The sequence below is a fragment of the Arachis hypogaea genome, chromosome 9 (assembly GCF_003086295.3).
Source record: "Arachis hypogaea cultivar Tifrunner chromosome 9, arahy.Tifrunner.gnm2.J5K5, whole genome shotgun sequence".
Lineage (NCBI taxonomy): Eukaryota > Viridiplantae > Streptophyta > Magnoliopsida > Fabales > Fabaceae > Arachis > Arachis hypogaea.
The window spans coordinates 16,122,674-16,140,869 of NC_092044.1; the positions used below are offsets into that span (position 1 = coordinate 16,122,674).

Consider the following 18,196-nt stretch of genomic DNA (forward strand, 5'->3'; position numbering starts at 1 on the left):
TGAAAAATAAACTAAACTAGTTATGTTGTATTAATTAGACGGTATAAGATAAAAAAAAAATAGGTAAAAGAAAAAATGATTGCTATATTAAGAATGGTAGAAAAAAAAGGTAACTTACAACATTTTTCAGGTAAGGACTTTAGAAGTTCTAAATCTCAGAAAAGGACTCTCCCAACAAATTATAAATAGCAACATTTTTTTAAGAAATCATGCCATCAACACTTTTTAAGTTTTATCATCGTATTCCATTCTTTTTTTTCTTTGTTATATATTATTATTCTTACTCTTTCATATTTTGCTCATACTCACTCATTTACTACTCACCATCATGACGACTGTCTTCGCTGAACAAGATGATGATCGTTTTGGTAATGTTTTTTAAAATTTTTATTTTAGATGTATTTTTTAAAAATTAATTTTCACTCTTTATTGTATCATATAGAGAAGCCTAAAACTTATTTTTTTATTATTGTAATAACTGCTTCATTCATTTAAATGTTGAGTATTTAAGTATTAAAATAATAAATAAAAGAAAAAAATGATTTGTAGATAAGTTAAAAATAAATAACTGTTATTTATTTATTTTAAATTCCTTTTTTCAAGTTTAATATAAACCGAGTTTTTTACTATTCTCGTAATTTTATATTGGTCTTAGTGCATTCCTATCTATATTAAACTGTTTTTTTTTTCAAAAAAAAAAGGAAATACACGGTTAGATAGTGTGGGTAACTATATGTCGATTTTTTTTTAATTAATTTTTTAGTTATTTAGTTTATTCTAAAATTACAGGGAATGATGAAGAAGAAAAGATGGCACCCATAGATGAGAAAGAACTTGCGTTGGACCGTGGATTTGTGGTGCCACATTTCAACTCATTTGGCCACAGATTTAGGTTCATTTCTTCATATAATTATAATTATAATAATTATTGTTACTTTCACTGTTTGTGCCCCCATTCACCCATTATAATTTATAGCCATCAAGGATCATATTAATCAGAGTACCAGATATTAAACTTAATATTCTTTTATAAAATATTTGGAATTTTAACATATTATAGGAACAATAGTTTTAATATTTATGTTCTCAAAGATGCTTTGTCCAAATTCTTTTAGTTAAATTAAATTTAAATTGACACACAAAAAAGTGTTAAATTGACTCTCTACTTTAACATTTTCTTTTATTTTTCTCAATATGTATTTTTTGGGCCAATTTTGTTTTTTTCAATAAGGGATTAAACTTTTTAGTCTTTCGTTAGGCCTATTAAGTTATGACATTCATTTGTTAATATTTAGTCCAGGCCCATCAAATCACAAATTTTGGAATTCTTATATGGTATATAGAATTGTGTTTTGTGTTAATAAAAAAATTATTGTGGAAATGAAAAACAGTCCAAACAAATTAAAAATAAAGTTGTGAATCAAAGAAACCATAAATTGGTGCCTTCTTTAGGCCTGACAAGTATTTTTTGTATCATTTTTATAAAGTAAATAAAAGGGTACAAATATTAATTTGAAACTTCAGTCTTTTAATTAAATTGTTGTAGAATAACACCATGGTAGTTGGTACGCCCCCAATTTCATTTGCCAGAAAATAATTTATGAATGGAACTAAAAATGGTGTTATGCAAGATTATTATAACATGGTGTGTTATCCTGGAATGTGGATCTGTCAAAAACAGTTTCTGAAAAACGCAAGTTGCGTTTTATTGATAAGCAAAGATGAAACCAATGCATGGATGGGACGTGTCTGCTGCAAACTGAAAAACGCAAGTTGCGTTTTATTCTAGGACAGAAATTAAACCAATGCATGGCAAAGGGTTTGGTCAAGCTGCACTCCACAATCGCAAGTTGCGATTGTCACTGACCCTTATTGTATGTTTGACGCGTGTCTGATGAATGGATTTGGAGAGGGCTTTAAAAAGGCAAAATACAAACGCAGATAGAGAGAGGGAGAGTCTAACAGAGAGATGAAGCTGCGGTGGAGGAGCATGAGATGAGAGTGTTGCCTGTGGGAGGAAGAAGAAGAAATAGTAGGCTGGGTTTAAGTTTATGAAAAAAAAAATGGTTCGTAATTTTACGTTACCTGAAGAACACATTATTGAGTATTTGGATCATCCTCAATGGGTAATATAATTTTTTTGAATTTTTTGATAAATAAATATATTTATTTTTAATTTATTTTTTTTATTTGAACAGTGTTATTGTTATTATTACTGTTAGTTAGTAACAACATTATTATTATTATTATTATTATTGTTATTATTATTATTGGTGCTAAAAAATTTTGATATTGGAACAAAAGGAATGATATACTTTAACATGGTAATTTTTGGTGTTTTTTAAAATTGTGGGAGTACACAAATCGGATCCTCCGATTTGTGTTTAAAAAGTTGAAAAAATCTAGAGTACACAAATCGGATCTGCGAGTTGTTTGATTTTAAAATTTTGCTTAAGAAATCGCATGGTCCGACTTGTGGTTTGACAAATAATAAATTTTTTTTATTATTATTATTATGATTATTATTATTATTATTATTTACTGGTAGTTATTATTATTATTATTATTATTATTATTATTATTATTATTATTATTAGTTAGTTGCATTATTATTATTATTATTATTATTATTATTATTATTATTATTATTATTATTATTACTGGTAGTTGCATTATTATTATTATTATTATTATTATTATTATTATTATTATTATTATTATTATTATTATTATTATTACTGGTAGTTGCATTATTATTATTATTATTATTATAACCGTAGTGTAGAAGTAGAATTATTATTATTATTATTATTATTAGCAGTAGTAGTAGTAATAATTATAATAATAGTAGTGGTTATTATTATTATGATGATTATTATTATTGTTATCAATATAGTAGTAGTAGTAGTAATAACCGGATTATTATTATTATTATTATTATTATTATTATTATTATTATTATTATTATTATTATTATTATTATTATTATTACTGTTAGTTAGTTGCATTATTATTATTATTATGATTATTATTATTATTATTTACTGCTAGTTATTATTATTATTATTATTATTATTATTATTATTATTATTATTATAACCGTAGTGTAGAAGTAGAATTATTATTATTATTATTATTATTATTATTATTGTTATTATTATTATTTCAATGAATATTTTTTTTTTGTAGGTGATCAGAAATTTGTTGCCTAGAAAACTTGATCCGTCGGATACTTTTAATGAGAGAGCTGCAGAGGCACTAGCATTAACTGGGTTTCAACACGTTTCGCGAATTGGTGAAATGAGAGGTCATTTCTGTAGACCTTGCAAATTTCGGACATTTTGTACACGTCATGCACATATATTTGCCAATCAAGACGCTGGTTGGCGCAACATGCAAGGACGTGGCGACATGGGAGTCGCTCGACCTGGAAGTGGCCACAATCGCAGTGTCGTTGCGCGAGATTAACGGTGTGAATGGAACCATCTTGCATTTCGCGAACCTCAAACATCTCGTTGCGCCTGTCGAACCTATTGACCACAATGTTGCCTGCACGTCGAAAACTTTCTTCGACTCTTTTGGTGGCAAATTCTGAATATGTGAATCCATTGCGGACACGCTCATGAGCCTCGGAGCTCTTCCGAGTGAACAATTCGTTCAACCGATAGAAAGTAGACCTAACAATGGCAGTCACAGGAAGGTTGCGTGCACCCTTCAGGACAGAATTTATGCACTCTACCAAGTTTGTCGTCATATGTCCCCAACGATGACCCCCGTCGAATGCCAACACCCATCTCTGAACACCGATCTCATCACACCATTGCGCATACGCCTCACCCCGCTCTCTCAGCCTTTGGTAGTTTTTGTTGTACTCTTGCTCCGTCCTAGAATATCCTGTTGGAGAAACCATTTAATCATAAGCAACTTGCACGAAATTAATAGGAACAGAACCATAACAACGAAATCAAATACCTGTGTTAACCACGAGTTTATGCAAATACGGAGCCTTGAACCTCCTTAAGAAGTTGGAACCGATGTGCCTGATGCAGTACATGTGCCACGCTCTTGGCGGTGACCATGCACCGTTGCTGCGAGCTATTGCTGCGTCGATGGAGTTATGGCGGTCAGAAATAATGCCGACGCCATCGATGGTCACAACATATCTCCGCAGGTTGCTTAGGAAAAACTCCCACGCGTCTGCCGTCTCACCCTCGACTATTGCAAACGCAATAGGCACAATGTTCTGGTTCCCATCCTGTGCAACGGCAACTAGAAGCGCACCTTTATATTTTCCGTACAGGTGTGTGCCATCAACCTGCACCAGTGGCTTGCAGTGTCGGAATGCTACTATACACGGATAGAAGCTCCAAAAAACGCGTTGAAGAACTCTTACACCTTGTACCTCCTCACTCTCACGGTAAACAGGGAGCGTCTTTATTTGAACACGAGACCTTGGCATCTTTGCAGTCATTGCTTTCAACCAAACTGGCAGAGTCTGGTAAGAAACCTCCCAACCACCAAAAACTTTTGCGACAGATTTCTGCTTTGCCAACCAAGCCTTGCGGTAACTGATAGTGTAGTTGAACTTTGACTGAACTTCTGCAATAATAGACTTCACCTTTATGGACGGATCTGCTTCGACCAACGGCCTAATGGCATCTGCAATTGTGTCTGAGTCCAACTTGGCATGATCTTGCGAGATCGTTCCCATGGTGCACGTGTGTTTGCCATTGTATCTCCTGATCTCCCAACAAGCTTTCTTTCGAATCAAGCTAGCTCGGATAAGCCAATCGCACCCGGCACCATAACCCTTGCATTTCGCATAGAATGTCTGCGGCTCAGACTCATACACAGTGTAATCAACTCCTCTAGAGATAGTGTAGCTTTTGATTGCAGATATCACCGACTCTCTAGAGCCAAATTCCATTCCGACACTGAATTCGCCATCTTCGGCCGCAGTGTTGCCTTCACCTACGTTAAGCGCACCACCATCAGTCAAACAAGGCAAATAAAATGGACACTTTGTGGTAACGTGAATTAATAACCATAATATAACATACCCATATTCGCATACTCAGGAAATTCTGGGGCATGCATGGCTTCGAGATCAAGAGTCCGCATAAAAGACGGAACACCAAACGGCTGCTGGCTTATAACAGCATGCGCTTCATTTGGCACCGCCGGATTGCCTGCCAGATCTCCGTCATCGTTTTCGTCATCGACTTCATAGTTGGCTTCGAACTCCTCTTCACTGTCGTCGTTATCTTCTTCCCAGCCTATATCCCCGAACTCGTTAATGTTGTCGTCCTCGTCAAACTCGTCCACCCCCGTATGCTGTTCAAACTCAACGTACAGCTCTATTAGCGGCACCTGAAATCGGGTTTGTTGATAAATACAGAACATCTGCTGCATGCTTGCATCGTCAGTGATGGCCATTATTTGAAACTGTATAAGCCCACCAAATACTTGTACAGGACTCCTGTACAAAATATAGCTCACCCTTTTCGAAATGTGACTTGGTATGTTGACACAAATACCATTTTGCAACTCTACAAAACTCGTGGTATATGGAATAGCAAATGAAAACGGACATTCACAAACAAAAGTCACTCCTTCGTGTGTGTTCGGTATAACTTCACCGTTATAATACACTCGTATATTTGCAATACCTTCCATGATCTCACTTTTTTTACCCTTCTAATACCCAAAAAATCTCACAATTATGGGATGCATGAATGAATGAAAGGTGAAAGGGAGCACAAATGAGGGATTTAGGAGTGAGGTACGAGTTAGAGATAGCTGAGTTAGCAATTTATATGCAAGGCTCTTCATTAAAATATTATTTTACATATAAAACGCAGCCTGCGTTTTATGGACTTCAAAAAATAATTTTCGGCCCAAATAAAACGCAACATGCGATTTACTATGTCCAAAATTTTTTTTTTAATGCCAATCTGACAAACGCAACATGCGTTTGTTCTGACTCCATGCAAAAAACGCAACATGCGTTTTTTCCTTAGCTTCAAAAACAAAAAACACTAATTGTAGAAAATAAAAAACGCAACTTGCGTTTGTTCTATGGCCCATAATAGTGTAAAAACTGGTCAAACACCCATTTCAATGCACATCACCAAACCTTTTTCCATATCAAAATTAATCAGCCTTCATTTGCACTTGGTACACATAAAATAAATCATATTTTTGGCTCTTAGAATGTCTAAATATGGTTAAATTATTATTATTATTATTATTATTATTATTATTATTATTATTATTATTATGAGACAAGAAGGAGTGGAGAACTTTTATAGAAAAAACCATACTTATCAATGCTATGATTTCGTAAGCATCTATAAAAAATTCTTGATTACATGTTTAACTTTAATTTCAAATATATTAAAATTTAAAATTTTTATATACCGGTGAAGAAAATAAGAGAGGAGTATGAAAATTTGAATAAAGCAGAGATGAGCATATGGAAATGTTGTGAACTTCTTGATAAAATAGTGGATGAAAGTGAACCTGATTTAGATGAATCTCAAATTTATTCAAATTTAACATTTGTTGCAAACAGTTGAAGCTATAAGAAAGGATTACCCTAATGAAGATTGGCTTCACTTAACTGGCTTTATCCATGGTACGCTTTAATATAATTGATTTTAAAATTTAATTTATAATGTTGTACTTGCATTGTTAATTAATTATTATGCCATAATTAATTTAATCAATTTGTTTGGATATAGATCTTGGCAAGGTGCTTCTGTTTTCTAGTTTTGGAGAACTTCTACAATGGGCTGTTGTAGGTCAGTGATCTTTCATCATGATATATATAAGATTTAATAAAAATTGAATTTACTTTTAATTATAAAATTAGTTTCATTAAAAAATTAAAAAAAAAGATTTGAATAAGTTTCTCTAAAAAGATAAGCCTTGTTTGTCATAATAATAATAATAATAATAATAATAATAATAATAATAATAATAATAAACTTTTTGTTTGAAATATCTTATTTAATCTATACTCACCAATTGTTCATACCCTGACCCAACGATATAGGTCCAGGTCCAAATAAAAGGCCTCACCCAAAGGGTTAAGCCTAGTTAAGTACCGACTTTCACATAAGAAGTCGGTACCATCCACGACTTGCCTTAAAGAAGTCGGGTATGAGATTAGCTGGCAGATAAACACTCATTCAAATGAGTAACCGCCCCTAAAATCTCTCTAACCGCTTCATAAAGCCATATCTTAACCTCCCCAAGATAATAGGGACGGTTGGCACCCTAAAGATACGGCACTACACCAACGGTGGTTATTGGCTCACCACTATAAGTACACTGACACCCCTCAGGTATCTCTAAGTCCAATACTCTCTAGACCTGCTCACACTCTTGCTAACTTAGGCATCGGAGTGTCTTTGCAGGTACCACCCCCCCATTCACTCGCGAGCACAAGTCGGACGGAGCCTCCCGAGTTGCCGATCCATCCGGAGTTCTCCTCCTTCACACACTTGGGCCGCCAAATGCCATCCGTTGTGTTAATCTCCGGTTACCTACCGTAACATTGGCGCCGTTGCCGGGGACCCGAGAGATCATCCATCGATGGCGGATAGATCCCACGAAGAAGGCCATGCAGAAACAGATTCTGAACAAGAGAATCTAGACATGGGTAATGACAACGGAGACATGGCCCAACATCGGGATAACGACCAACACAGAGAAGGTACCTCCGGAGTAAAGAATCCGAAGGTCAATTCCTCCGATGGGCGTGAGTCAGAAAAGAGCGGACCACCCCACGTGACCGAGCTGATGGACTTAGTCCATAGCCGCCTGGAACAACTGGAGAAAGAGCGGGAGAAACAAAAAGAAACTGAAAGGTACCTCAAAGAGGAGATGGAGCGGCGAAAAGAGTTGGAAAGAAAACTCTTACAGCTGGAATCCTCCCTCAAGAACTCCCGCGACGAACAAGAAGATCAACTCCCGGGCGGAGAAGATCCTTTCAGCGAGGACATAATGAGGGCAAAAGTTCCAAGGAACTTCAAAAGCCCTAACATGGACCTCTATGATGGAACCACGGATCCAAAGCATCATCTAAGCAACTTTAAAAGTCGGATGTATCTAGCCGATGCCTCCGACGCTACGAGATGCAAGGCATTCCCGACCACTTTATCGAAAGCAGCGATGAAGTGGTTCGATAGCCTTCCCCCGAGATCCATCACTAGCTTTGAAGACCTCTCAAGGAAGTTCTTGATGAGGTTCTCAATTCAGAAAGATAAAGTAAAACATGCACCGAGCCTCCTGGGAATAAAACAGGAGGTCGGAGAGCCTCTACGAGCCTATATGGAAAGGTTCAATAAAGCATGTTTGGAGATCCAAGACCTGCCCACAGAGGCAGTCATAATGGGGTTAGTCAATGGGCTCAGAGAAGGTCCCTTCTCACAGTCCATATCAAAAAGACACCCCGTTTCTCTAAGTGATGTACAAGAAAGGGCTGAGAAGTACATCAACATGGAAGAGAATGCAAAATTAAGGGACCTGAGTTGGCGACCTGGACCCACCTCCTCATCTAAGGAGAGGGAAAGGGAAGTCAAGAAAAAGGAAGAACTCGGTCTCGAGAGGCCCAGGAAATATCATTCTTATACTCCTCTAAAGACCTCTATAGTGGACGTATACAGAGAGATCTGCAACACTGAAAGGCTGCCACCCCCAAGACCTATTAAAAATAAAAAAGGGGGAAGCCGCAGCGAGTATTGCGAGTACCATAAAATATATGGTCACTCCACCAACAACTGTTACGACCTCAAAAATGTGATAGAAAAGCTGGCTAGAGAAGGCCGGCTTGACAGATATCTCATGGAGAGGTCGGACATCCATGGAAAGAGAAAGCGAGATGATATGGATAGGAGAGATCCACCACCACAGACCCCTGAGAGACATATTCACATGATCTCAGGAGGATTTGCGGGAGGCGGAATCACTAAATCTTCTCGCAAGAGACATCTTAAAAGAGTCTATCAGGTCGGGGAAGAGACACCCGACCTCCCCACCATCTCATTTACAAAGGAGGATGGGCAAGGGATAATCCCCGGGCATGATGATCCCGTGGTGATAACCATGATCCTAGCCAATGCCCACCTCCACAGAACCCTAGTAGACCAAGGAAGCTCGGCGGACATCCTTTTCAAGCCCGCCTTCGACAAGCTAGGGTTAGATGAAAAAGAGTTGAGAGCTTACCCCGACACCCTCTACGGATTAGGGGATACGCCAATAAAACCACTAGGATTTTTACCCCTTCACACCACCTTTGGAAAAGGGGAAAAATCAAGGACTCTAAGCATAGACTTCATAGTCATCGATGAAGGGTCAGCCTACAATGCCTTAATTGGCAGGACTACCCTTAATCGTCTTGGAGCAGTGGTATCAACTCCCTACCTTTGCATGAAATTCCCGACTCCAGGAGGAATAGCAACGGTAAGGGGAGACCAAAAATTGGCAAGGAAGTGCTATAACGAAAGCCTAAATCTGAGAGGGAAGGGCAAAGAAGTCCACACCATAGAGCTGGGCGGCACAAGGACCAGAGACGAGTTGCGACCCCAACCAGGAGGAAAAACCGAGGAAATACAAGTCGGTGAGGAGGAAGGAAAAAACACTTACATAGGAGCCAACCTAGGGGAAACCCTAAAACAAAGGTTGGGTGAACTCCTAAGAGCTAATTCCGACCTCTTCGCGTGGAAGGCTTCCGACATGCCCGGAATTGATCCCGAGCTCATGTCCCACAGGCTCTCGGTTTACCCAGGGTCCCGACCTGTGCAGCAAAGAAGACGCAAGCTCGGCCCGGAACGAGCCTCAATAGTAGAAGAGCAAGTACAGGCGCTTCTGGAAGCCGGCTTTATTAGAGAGGTCAAATACCCAGCATGGCTAGCCAATGTAGTGCTAGTCAAAAAACAGAATGGTAAATGGAGAATGTGCGTCGACTATACCGACTTGAATAAGGCATGTCCTAAGGACCCTTATCCTCTACCAAGTATTGATACCCTGGTGGACTCCAGCTCGGGGTATCAATACTTATCGTTCATGGACGCCTACTCGGGATATAACCAAATCCCGATGCATGAACCCGACCAAGAGAAAACATCGTTCATCACACCAAGAGCCAACTATTGCTACGTGGTCATGCCATTCGGGCTAAAGAATGCAGGAGCCACGTATCAAAGGCTGATGAACAAAGTGTTTTCCCCCCATCTAGGGAGCCTAATGGAGGTATACGTCGACGACATGTTAGTAAAAACTAAGCAAGAAGTCGACCTCTTGACCGACCTCTCACAAGTCTTCAGTACTATAAGGTTGCATGGGATGAGATTAAATCCCGCAAAATGCGCCTTCGCAGTAGAAGCGGGAAAATTTCTAGGCTTCATGCTAACACAAAGAGGGATTGAGGCCAATCCCGACAAATGCCGAGCCATCCTAGAAATGAAAAGCCCGACTTGTTTGAGAGAGGTTCAACAGCTCAATGGCCGACTTGCAGCCCTCTCCAGATTTCTGGCAGGATCGGCACTAAAATCCCTTCCATTATTTTCCTTATTAAGGAAGGGATGCCGGTTTGAATGGACTCCGGAATGCGAGGAGGCGTTCCAAGAGTTCAAAAGATTCCTAAGTCAACCTCCTATCTTAACCCGACCAGTGCCGGGAAAAGACCTTGTCCTATACCTATCCGTGGCAAACAGGGCTGTCTCATTAGCCCTGATCAGAGAAGATGAGGTCGGGCAACACCCGGTCTACTTTACCAGTAAGGTCCTACAAGGCCCTGAGCTAAGGTACCACAAACTAGAGAAGTTTGCCTACTCCTTAGTGATAGCCTCACGAAGGCTACGACCTTACTTTCAGGCTCACACAATAAGAGTCCGCACGAACCAACCCATGAAGCAAATCCTCCAAAAGACGGATGTTGCAGGGAGAATGGTTCAATGGGCGATAGAGCTTTCCGAGTTTGATTTGAGATATGAAACTCGGACTGCAATTAAAGCCCAATGCCTCGCCGACTTCATTGCAGAATATGCAGGAGAACAAGAGGAAAAACCGACTACATGGGAACTCTATGTAGACGGATCCTCCAATAAGACAGGGAGCGGCGCAGGCATAATATTGGTAGATGGAAAAGGAACCCAGATAGAGGTTTCCTTAAAATTTGAATTTCCGGCTTCAAACAATCAGGCAGAATATGAAGCCTTGATTGCCGGATTAAAGTTAGCAGAAGAAGTTGGCGCTACAAAGGTGATGATCTACAGCGACTCGCAAGTGGTGACCTCCCAAATAAGCGGAGAGTATCAGGCAAAGGACCCCAATATGAAGAGGTATTTAGAAAAAACCTTGCAACACCTCGGGCACTTCGCGGAAACCGAGGTTAAGCATATAACTCGGGATCTGAATAGCAGAGCTGACGCCCTATCCAAGCTAGCAAGCACCAAACCCGGAGGGAACAATAGAAGCCTGATCCAAGAAACTCTCCAAGAACCCTCGGTGTCAAAAACAGAAGATGAAAGAGAGGTACTTGAGGTAGCCGGTTTAAACCTCGGATGGATGAATCCCTTAGTCGAATACCTGAAATTCGACATCCTCCCCAAGGAGGAGAAAGAAGCTAAAAAGATCCGAAGGGAAGCACAGCATTATACTTTGGTGAGGAATGTCCTTTACAGAAGAGGGATATCAACACCATTGCTGAAGTGCGTACCGACCTCAAGAACCACCGAGGTGTTGGAGGAAGTACATAGTGGGATCTGCGGAAACCATCTCGGAGCTAGGTCGCTAGCCAAGAAAGTAATCCGAGCAGGATTTTATTGGCCGACCTTGCAGAAAGACGCCACAGACTTTGTGAAAAAATGCCAACCATGTCAGATGCATGCAAATTTCCACGTAGCTCCACCAGAAGAGCTCATCAGTATCACTTCCCCTTGGCCTTTCGCAAAATGGGGAATGGACTTGTTAGGTCCTTTTCCCCAAGCACCAGGGCAAGTCAAATACTTAATCGTGGGAATAGATTACTTCACAAAGTGGATAGAAGCAGAACCATTAGCCACTATCACCGCTCAAAGAAATCGCAGGTTCCTCTACAAAAACATCATCACAAGGTATGGAATACCTTATTCTATCACCACAGATAATGGAACCCAATTCACCGACGCCACCTTTAGAAATCTGGTAGCCAGTATGAAAATCAAGCATCAATTCACCTCGGTGGAACACCCACAAGCCAATGGGCAAGCCGAGGCAGCTAACAAGGTCATACTGGCAGGATTGAAGAAGAGATTACAAGAAGCAAAGGGAGCTTGGGCTGAAGAGCTCCCTCAAGTGTTGTGGGCTTATAGGACAACCCCCCAATCCGCCACGGGAGAAACACCCTTCCGACTAGTTTACGGCGTAGAAGCCATGATTCCAATAGAAATCAATGAGCAAAGCCCAAGGGTAATTCTCCATGATGAAGTCGGAAACGTACAAGGGCACAAAGAGGAGCTCGACTTGCTCCCCGAAGTCCGAGAAGATGCCCAGATAAGAGAAGCGGCATTAAAGTAAAGGATGACTACCAGATACAACAAGAAAGTCATTCGAAGAACATTTGCTGTAGATGACTTGGTTCTAATCAGAAACGACATTGGAGTCAACAAATCAGGAGATGGAAAGCTCGCCGCAAATTGGAAAGGACCATACAAAATCAAGGAAGTGTTAGGAAAAGGTTATTATAAAGTAACCGACCTAGACGGCACTGACCTACCAAGGTCGTGGCATGCTTGTAATATGAAAAGGTACTACAGTTAGAAGCGAACTCTACTCCCTGATGTACTCTTTTCCCAACTTCATGATTTTTTCCCAAAAAGGGTTTTTTCTGGAGAAGGGTTTTTAACGAGGCATCATAGTAGAGGCTAAGGGAAAATATGCTATCAAGACCCTTAGTAGCAAAAAGGTACCTTCCCAATTAATAAAGATCTTTTTCATTTACTATATCTCTCTTAAATATCCTCCTTTATTTTTATATAAGTCTTTCTACGAAACGCGCCGACTTAAGCTCGACAAAACGTGAAAATCCCATGAATCGACCTAGATGGTCGTCAGGATAAAACGACGAGGTACAAGTCGGTGTAAAGAGGTTGTATGAGTTGATCGTACTAAACTCGGGAACAATCCGACTCACAAGTCGGGACAAGAACCCGAGTAGAAAAACTCGAAAAAGCCCCGAGTAGATGAAAAGCGCATCACAAAAATAACCTAAGTCATAAAAACTCACTAAAGCAAAGTTGAGTATAAAGGATAACAAAAGAGATAGGAAAACCTGGAAAAAGTTTAAAGGCTGTATAAAAGCCCTTGAACGAAAAAGGTTCGAGAAAACAATGCAAGCTAACAAAAAGTTTTCCGAAAAGATCAAACATAACCAAAAAGCATGCACGCACAAGATAACTTAAACCCTTATCCAAAAAGGGCATTTACTTTGTTTAAAACCCTTATCCAAAAAGGGCACGGATCAGAATATTTTGTTTACGGCCTTAAAAGGCCAGAAAGAAATTGTTCTCACAACCACCAACATATAAATAAAGTTTAAAAAAGGGGGGACCCACAAGCCGGGCCCCCATATAGCCATAAAAAGATAAAAAAGTCATTTTTTAGGAAGAGCAGAGGAACCACCATCACCAGATTCAGGAGGAGCACCACCAGGTCCGGGAAGAGAAGCTGAAGAGGAAGTCGGAATGACGGTTGAAGAACTCAGAGCATCCTTGGGACGAGGAGGAGACTCAATAATCCTCTGCCCCCGAGTCTTCAGGTCTGACTCAGAAACGACCTCGGGGGCAGGAGGATCAACGATGGCGCCGTTAATAACAACTTTATCAGGATGTAAAGGAGACAGATCCAAGTCAGGAGCAATAACTCTGACCTGCTCCAGAAAAATCCTCCATGATTCCTCGGCGCCCTCGGCAATAGAGTCTTCTAACTCCTCGTATGCCTTCCGAGAATTGAGCAGGTCAGTCTTCACAGACACATGATCCTTAAATAAGCTTTGGTAGCTGGCCTGTGCCGTCTTCCTCAACTCTGCTTCCATATTACATTGGGCCTGCAAAGTTTTTCCTCTCTCCCGAAGGGTATCTCTCTCCTCCTTTAACTTGGCAACTTCTTTTTTCAACCTCCCCTCATGATCTTCATATAAGCGGATCCTCTCCTCCAGCTCCTCGACCTTCGAGGACGCTCCCAAGGAGCTAAGGGGAGCTCTATCAAAAATATCTAAAAGCTTGCCGCAGACCCCCGCCGCCTTAAGGCTCTCCTCGACCATGGTGGTAAGGTGGCTCCGAACAGATATATCATCCATGCCTATGCGGGCATAAGGATAGATATTCTTTCGAACGAAGGCAAGAGCGTCCGCCTTTACCTCCCCAGAAGAGCCAGACTCTAGGAGCTTGCGCTTCTTGGGATCGGGGGCAGGTCGGACGACGGGGGACGGCGGCTGAGAGAGAGTTGAAGAAGAAATCACCATAGGGTTGGAAAGAGTCCCAACATTGCGAGGAGGAGGAGGAGGAGAGATAACCCTGGCATCCCCTGATCGAGCGCGAGACTTAGCCTTAGCCTCCTGGACCCTTTGAAAAGATTCTTGAGCGTTTTTCTTTGCCATCTCTGAAAAAGAACACAAACAGCTAAAGAATCAAACAAGTCGGAATATTAGGTCAACAAGTCGGGAATTCAACATACGATTAAAAACTACCTAGCTGTGACTGAACAAAGGTCGGAGACCCTTGGAGAAACTTTTTGGTGTCCAAATAGGGGGCCCTCCCCCAAACTTCTCGGAGGAACCCCACAACAGCAGCCTCTACCTCATCCAAATCATCCAAACTATATTTCTCGCAAGGGATGGCCTCCAGCCAATATAAAGGAAAGCGAGGAAGAGAGTTATCATCTAAGAAAAAGGGATGGTGGCCCTCGACAGCTTGCACTTTGAAAAAGAAATTTTTAAAATCATGGAAGGATTCATCAAAAAGGGTAAAAATCCTCCGACCTTGTATGGCTCGGAAGGAAACCCATTGTTGTTTATTATTTAGCCCGCTAAAGGGCTTGGTCATATGGAAGAGATGGAAAAAGATCTTCAGAGTAGTCGGGAAATCTAGGGCAAGGCTAATAAATTGGTAAATTTTCAAGAAACCCCAGGAGTTGGGATGAAGCTGAGTAGGGGCAACACGGCAATGCTGTAGGACAGACATCTCAAATTCCGAAAAGGGCAGAAAGACGCCCAGACGGGTGATCATGCATTCATACATAAAGAAGAAGTGGGGGGCCATATCGTTGGCTCTCCCGTGACAAACCCGGTCCTCTAAACTGGGAACAAGCAACTCATATTTAGGCTCATCTTCCTCCGAGGTACAAAGCCGATGATGAGTACGAAGGTGAGTAATAAACTCCGCATCCACCAACGGCTCTTCCCCTAGAACAGTAACATCAACCCAATCTACGGAGGCCATTTTCTCTTTTCCTAAAGGTAAACGAAGAAAACCTACAAAAGGAAAAAAGGAAAAAAGAAAAAATCAAAAGGGTCTCTAGAGAAGAGAAGAGAGCCAAAGCAAAGTCTACCAGACTATTCCTCTACAAACTAAGTCATGCAAAGGTAAAGAAAGAAACTGACCTCTTTCTGAAAATGAGGAAGCAGAAGTCTCTGAAGCACGAAAGTATAGCGCGTACGAACAAAGAAAGTGAAGTTTGAAAGATTGCAGAAACGGAAAATGGAAAGAGAGGGAAAGTATTTATAAACATGCCAAGGGGCATAATGGTAAAAACGGAGCAGTCATTAATGAGATTGCACCGTTACCAAAGCCCTCAATACTTCCCCAACGGACACGACGCTTGAATTGACGTAACTGTCAGAAGCGAAGGGTCGCGAAAATCACGTCGGTTCATAAGACCCGCGCTTCCCCCGCGCAAGTTGGCTACGAACCCGAGTTAAATACTTGAACCCAAACTCTAATGAGACTTTGGGCTCAAGTAGGGGCACTGTTCATACCCTGGCCCAACGATATAGGCCCAGGTCCAAATAAAAGGCCTCACCCAAAGGGTTAAGCCTAGTTAAGTACCGACCTTCACATAAGAAGTCGGTACCATCCACGACTTGCCTTAAAGAAGTCGGGTATGAGATTAGCTGGCAGATAAACACTCATTCAAATGAGTAACCGCCCCTAAAATCTCTCTAACCGCTTCATAAAGCCATATCTTAACCTCCCCAAGATAATAGGGACGGTTGGCACCCTAAAGATACGGCACTACACCAACGGTGGTTATTGGCTCACCACTATAAGTACACTGACACCCCTCAGGTATCTCTAAGTCCAATACTCTCTAGACCTGCTCACACTCTTGCTAACTTAGGCATCGGAGTGTCTTTGCAGGTACCACCCCCCCCCCCCATTCACTCGCGAGCACAAGTCGGACGGAGACTCCCGAGTTGCCGATCCATCCGGAGTTCTCCTCCTTCACACACTTGGGCCGCCAAACGCCATCCGTTGTGTTAATCTCCCGTTACCTACCGTAACACCAACCATGTACAGGTGATATATTTCAAATAGGTTGCAGATTTGATGAATCCAATGTCCATCACAAGGTAAAAATCTATCCAAATTTTGTTTTCTTCAATTAAACAAGATTCTGAAAATTAATTTTACAAACTAACATATATTTATTTATATGTTGAATTTTTTCATAATTCAGTATTTCAAAGAAAATCCAGACTATAACAATCCTGTATTCAACACTAAATATGGGATTATTCTGAAAAATGTGTACTTAACAATGTGATGATGTCATGGGGACATGATGATTATATGTATCTTGTAAGCACCCCATCAAATCTTAAATCATATAATTTAATTATTTTATATATAAATTTCAAATAAATTAAAAGTTTGAAATTTGGGTGTTGTCTATATACATAGGTGGCAAAGTGGAACAAGACTACTCTGTCCTCAGCTGCTTTGTTCATTATTAGATACGGGTTTAGATTCTCTAAAATTTAAATTTTATTTTAGGGAGTAAAGTATAATTTTTTATTCTTTGAATGGTTTTTCTTTCATATTTATTTTTGGTCCTATCTATGAAATAAATGGTGAAAGATCACACTTTATTCTCTAAAGTAAAATTCAAATTTTAGAAAATCCAAATCTATTAGATACCATTCCTTATATGGTAAGTGCCCAATTAGAAACTAATTAAAGTTAAAATTTTGTAAATTTATATAACTAATTATTCAAATGGTTAATTCATAATTCATAATTTTACTATTTGGTACACTATGATTTATTTTGCAGCATTACACAGGGAAGGAGCATATAAGCACTTGATGAATGATGAGGATGTTGAGAATCTGAAATGGGTTCACATTTTTAAGTATATTATAACATTATTACATATGTTTTATTTTATTTTATTTCAATTATTTATCTATGGATAATGGTGGTTATTACTAATTAATTTTTGCATTATGTAGCAAATATGACCTATAGGCTATACAGCAAGAGCAACGTTCGAATTGATGTTGAAAAAGTCAAACCATACTATCTCTCCCTCGTTGAGAAGGTAATAATCAACAAAAATGCTATGCAAGAAATTAAACCTTTTATTTCCTAATAATTCAATAAAAAAATTTTATTTTTTTAAACTTAAAATTAACACTTATGTGTCTTCCTTTTTTTGTGTGCAGTATTTTCCTACTGCAAAGCTGAGGTGGTGAAATGTTGAATTGGAGCTATAAATATTGCTTAAAGTGCCAATAATAATTTAGTATGATAATGTATCATAGTCTGTATGGAGAAGAGGTAATAAATTATATATTCGTATGTGTTTGTATTTAATGCTAAATAATTAAAGGGTAAAATTTATTTTTTCTCTTTGAAGTTTAACAAAAATTTTAAAAATATTTTTAAATTTTATTTTGTTTCAGTTTTGTTCTAGAAATTTTTTATTTGTATCAAATATACTATTGACAGTTAATTTTTAAAAAAATTTAAGATTAATTTAATATTTTTATAAAAATAACCATCAACACAAGCAAATCAAGCATAATTTTTGTACATTATTGTTAGATTGGTCTTAAATTTTTTAAAAATTTAGTCATCGAAAGAATATTTGATGCAAATAAAAAATTTTTGAGACAAAATTAAAACAAAGTATAATTTAAAAATATTTT

The 18,196-nt window shown here is 39.3% G+C and overlaps 1 pseudogene; it reads left to right on the forward strand.

The window, feature by feature from the left end:
* The first annotated feature begins 328 nt into the window (after positions 1–328).
* Positions 329–17,783, forward strand: LOC112708937 (inositol oxygenase 1-like; annotated as a pseudogene).
* The last annotated feature ends 413 nt before the right edge of the window (positions 17,784–18,196 follow it).